Source organism: Camellia sinensis, chromosome 4 (assembly GCF_055761805.1).
Source record: "Camellia sinensis isolate YWXY chromosome 4, ASM5576180v1, whole genome shotgun sequence".
Lineage (NCBI taxonomy): Eukaryota > Viridiplantae > Streptophyta > Magnoliopsida > Ericales > Theaceae > Camellia > Camellia sinensis.
In genome coordinates this window covers 106,552,437-106,558,315 of record NC_138964.1, presented here as the reverse complement: position 1 = coordinate 106,558,315, position 5,879 = coordinate 106,552,437, and positions in this window count along the sequence as shown.

The window sequence follows — 5,879 nt, the reverse complement described above, 5'->3', positions numbered from 1 at the left end:
AGTTATAGGAAATTATTACACCATAAACATATAAATAATTCTAGAATACAAAATCATGCATAATTATTCTAGGAGAATAAACCATTAGCAGGCCATTCAAGGAAGCACTTGACATGTAAATAATTCTAGAAAACTAGAAGCACTTAACATGCAAATTAAATTAAAATCTAGAAATAAAAAATGTACATAATTCTAGAACTCTAGAAAATAAAAAACATGCACATTATCTTAAAAATCTGAAAAATAATAAACACGTGAATTAAATTAGATCTAGAAAATAATGAACAAGTATATTATACTAAAAAAAGTAAAAAATAACTAGCACGTCAATTTTAACAAACAACTAGAGACTCATGAGCATGCAAATTATAGTATAAAACTATAAAATAGAGAAGCATGCAAATCATGGTAGAAAATTAAAAATCATACTCATAAAATAAAATTATACTAGAAACAAATAAGCATGCAACTTATGCTAGAGATCTAGAAATAAAAGGCAATCTCTTCTAAATAGGAAAATTATCAAAAAAACATTACATATAATACTAACACATTAAAAGTATTTAACCACTTAATCAACTAAAACAGTAGACTATTCAAGTCTTGGAAATAGTGCCAAACCACATGAGAAATATATTCACATATACATTGTCATATTCAAGAGCATCAAGTACTGTTCTTTTCTTTTTTTTTTGTTTTTTAAATTTTATAATTTAAGTCCCATTGCATGTAACAATAGCTATCAGCATGTTGGAATTCCTACAGGTGGTTCAGAAAACAAGAACAATAGCACGCAATTTTATTTTTAACAATTAAATCTAATGAATAGAAGCCAAAACATATATTGGAACAATCTTCTGTGTAAATAAAATAAATAAAAATAAATCTAAACAAATAAATAAATAACGTATTGAATTTATTTATTAAACCGAATGAATAATTAAAGACCAAGTCGAGTGTGTGACACTCTGTCCTTAAGACAGATTCGCCCCGCTACGATGCTTACGGTTGAGTGGCGTCTATCTCCCAGGATACAATGATCTTCACAAAATTGTTGTAGCACTTCAAACAAATTTGTTCGGCGAACCAAACCTGTGTTCTAACTCTCTGAATATTTATTCTTAAATCTAAAATGAAGAATAATGCACTAAAAGTAATTTGGTCAGCAAAAAGACAAAATATGAGATTATTTTTTTATTCATACCCAAGACTGTTGGTAAACCCATGTATTTATAGGCAACTTCAAAGACCCGAATAGGTGCCACAAATAAGTAAAAAGGTGCACCTCTTATTTCAAATAATTTGTCTGACCAACGGCACTAAGGAAAACCAATGTTCAAACAATTTGAAAAGTTTGACCGTTAGTGGACAAATATCAAACTGTTGGAACTTTTGAACATATTATTCAAACTTTTGAATAAGAAACCGTTGGTCAACAATTAAAACCTGTAGAACTTTATTATTTATTCAAACTATTTCAAATATATATATATATTAAACTATTGAAATAGTTAAATAAATAAATAAGTGATGAGGTATAAACTTTAAGAAACTTTTTAGGAACCTAAAATTTGAATTTAGAATTAAATTAAATTCTCACAATTACAAATTTTAATAAACCACTTAGGAACTCAAAATTTGAATTTAGAATTTAAATTAAATTCCCACAATAATTTTATTGAAAAAATTCAAATGAATTTTATCTAAAAAATTAATGTTAGACCCGAAAACGACGTCAACTTCCCATTCACTCATAAATGGTTTTGACGTTCCGTCTTCACCGTGTGACTTGCCACGCGGCAAGGAACACGTCACCTCTTCGGACCTACCCCAAACGTTGTTTGGGCCCACTCAAATTAGGACTAAAAAATATGCCTATATTAAACCATTTTCCCCACAACATAATCATGACTTCTACGTAAGAAATAGTGACTCTACACATGCATTGCAACAGTACCAACTATACTAATCTATTACATATAAATCTATTTATCTAATATCATGGGAAATATAGAATTTATTTTAAGATTGTTGTACAAAATATATAGATTAAATAAAACAAACAAACTCATAATTAATTAAATTAATATTACAAAATAAGAAACCGTAAATCTAACATATGCTAGAGATTATATTTTGATGAAGATAAGCACTGAAATAAAATAGTAAAGAAAACAAAGCGAAACCGATGTGATACCATAATCTCCTTAAAATAGATTCACCGCCTCACTGTGGGTGTTGGAGGTATGTCGGCGTTTATCTCCTAGGATATGACTGTATAGACCCACTAACGCAAAAGCACATTCTGTTTAGCTTCGGTGAACCAACAATGGCAGTAGTCTCTCACACAGGAGGGACAATATAGGAGTAGACTGACTGTATAGTATAGAAGTCAAAAAATTCTGTGTTGAAACCAATGAAAATGACCTTATTTTATACACAATGGGGGAAACAAGAGGAGTCTCCCATCCATGAAGGCTGGCAACAACTACAGCTCATTACTCTTGCAAAACTGATGGAGTAATGCACAAAACTGATGGGGAATAAGTGTGTGAGTTACACACTCTATATACACATGTGTGTATATCTGCAGCCACCAAACAAACCTGGTCCAAAAAGATTAAGTTGGTGGACCACCAATCTGGCCTAGCCCAAACCTAACCCATTCTAGCAAGCCTCAAGCCTAAAGCCTAAAGCCTAAGCTCTAAGTCCCAAGATCCACGACCCACAGACCACGGACCCAGAGCGGTTCGGGCAGGCGGCCCGCACACGTGTGCGGCAATTTTTGCATAACCAACTTGGACCATAGTTTTGGCTCAAGCCTATCATTGAAGCATCGATAACTCCATTCCTTCAGAAAATTTGGATGCCCCAAAGGGCTCATGCCCTTATCAAAATCTTGAGGTTTAAGTACCCATAAATGTTTTCCTCAACAAATAATGTGGGATTGGTAGTTTTATACAATTCTCAATACCTCATTCATGATGTCAACTTTATAAGATAATTTCTCATTCAATTCTTAATGGTTTTTGGTCATTATTTTTGTGGTGTAAAGATCTTGTTATAAAGAATCTAAACCCATTTGATCCCGCCTCAACTGGTGGTTGGGACCTACTTTAATTTCACATTAAAGTCACCATAAAACTACCTTAAACTATTTTTTCCAACAGGTAGGTGGTCTTCTTGGGGCAACAAAGGATTCACTGCATAGAAAATGAAGATTTTGCAAAATATAAGGAATGGTTTATAGGAGTTCATGATTATGTTCTTTAGAATGATGTTGGCAATTTGAAATTGACCCATTTATTTGTATAATTGAATCTAGTTTTCTGTTTTGCTTATTACAAAACCAGTTCAATGTTTCCTATGGGTTAGGTCTTTGGTTCTTGTAATATACGTATAATATATATATATATATTTTTTGATTCAATATGTATATATTAGTTTGAGTGAGTGAAGAAAAAGAAAAGATAAAGTATAAGAAAAGATACATTTTTTTTTTAGAGAGATAGAGTGTGTGTGTGTGTGAGTGAGTGTATACGTGTGTGTTTGGTTGTGGGTAGTTATGGATTTTCTAGTGGGATTGTTTGGGTTGGTAAATATTTTTAAAATTTATTCTTTTACATAAATTAAGAATAAATTTTGTATTTTAATAAAATACTCAAATGATATCATCTTTTTCTGTTAGTGTTAATTAATAGAATTGTAGAAAAAGAGGTGTGGGTGTTGATTTTTGACCTCACAATCAAACAGATCTTATTGCCGAGATATAGGGAGCTTAGTTAGAGAGTACATGAAAGAATAGATTAATCCCAACTCCTGCACACAAGAAGATAAGAAATATTACGGTAGCTTATCCACCCAGGGGCACTTCGACAATTAAGTCAGTCACTTATCTCACAAGATATCAACTCAAGTAAATTGCTCACAATCAAAAACCATACCTTAGACCCACAGGGGTGCTTACTTTTATAATGATTAGTGTCCAACTTCCCTTAGAAGTCTTACTTCAAGGGACTCTATTCTTTACAAGGATATCACTTATCCAAGACTCCTCTTATTTAGATTAAGATCAACTCTTTTAAGAGTCCAACCTTACCTAAATAAGTAGTCTAACATCATCTAGGACTCTTGTCTTCTATCCGAATATCTTAGATTCCGATATGATCGCATCATACCTCATCATCCCTAGATTTCCCACGTGGCACCTTGGCTAGCAACTTAGGCCACGTGGACAACCCTAAAAATATGTCCCCAAAACTGTTCCCTAGGTTCTATTACCTCAGCCACCTGAAGTAATGGAACCTACATTGTCTGACCTCACAACATATGAGCTAAACAACATGATGAAAGGAATTCCTCCAACTGAGATCATGATTTGTCGGTTCATGAAACAAGGACTTGCATGTGTTCACTTGCCAAAAACAAAGTACTAAAATGTTCTTTCTCATCCAAGATCAACATCTCAACCAAGATCGCATTACTAGCTGAGATCATGACAAGCTAATTCAAGAACATCAAGATTCGAACTTTGTTATCTCAAAACAAACTCAACTGTCATACAAACATCATAACGTGTCACCTCCTCATTGGTTCTCAACACGTTCCATAATTAACACACGCAGCCCCATTTGGCGCTGTCACCTCTTCCAATTCCAACAAAACCTTTTCACTTTCCCATTTCGTCTCCCTCTATGCCCCAAAACTTTCTCTTTGCCTCTGTAAACCATCATCATTGTTCTTGAAGCTTTCATTGCTGTGAATACTCCATTCCTGCCCAATGTTCAAACTCTACTAGCTGAACCAAACTAGCAACCAAGAACTTCATCAACTGCTCTATGCATCAACCCACCATCTCAACAGTAGTGTAAACTGTAACATCGTCCGAGGGGTACCCGCACACGTTAAATAGTTCGGATTCTCGATTTCTTTGATCTAGTCTCACAAGTGCAATGTGAAACATAGATTAAAGTCTAGATTTAGCAACTTTTATAGAAAATCCATTTTATTGCAAAACATTTGCTATAAATGGACTGCATCACTAGATTTCACTGTTGCTACCTAATATTTTAGAAAAATTAGAAAACTCATGGCTCGTGTCAAGGCCACTATTCATCGTAACCAAAAATATCTCAATTCGGAACCTTAGGTATAAGAGGGAAGGTCTTTAATTGAGCACCCCCATTTACCCAATCAAAGATCGGCCTCAACTAAACCATGATCTGAATTTTATTAAGTTTATATGTTCATTTTCTGATTTATTTAAAAAAAAAATCTAAAATTTACTATGTGAAACATATAAGTATAGACTATGTCATTCATTTTAGAATAACTTGATTTCGTGTATTTTGAAAGAGTTTGAATAATGTTCAACTCAATAGAAATTGAGCTGACAAACACGAAAATCAATATTATTCCAAATTGAACAACACAACCTCCATTCACCGGCATTCATAGAGTTATATCAAATAAGCAACTGACCTCATGGTAAGATGTTGAACATAGTAAGGAAAACAAACACAAGTGGGATTCTAAAGTATAAAAACTTACATATTCACTGACGTCCCACGAACAATTACAAAACAAAGTTAGTAAAACATGCATGATCTTATTTACAAAATCCTAATGCAATTCACTCATGAAATACAACTAAAGATTCGGCTTCTAATATCTGACAGGTGAATTATCTCAAGAACATGAGGTAGCACACATAATTACATAAGAATTGATTAAATCCATAAATGTAAATATAGCCGAATCAAGATACTTGAAACATGGATGCAAAGCATGGATATGATGAAAATAAAAATATGATACTTATTTACAAATAAGAAAAACAAGTAAAGAATGGGATAGAAAGAAGAGGGGTGGAAAATTAT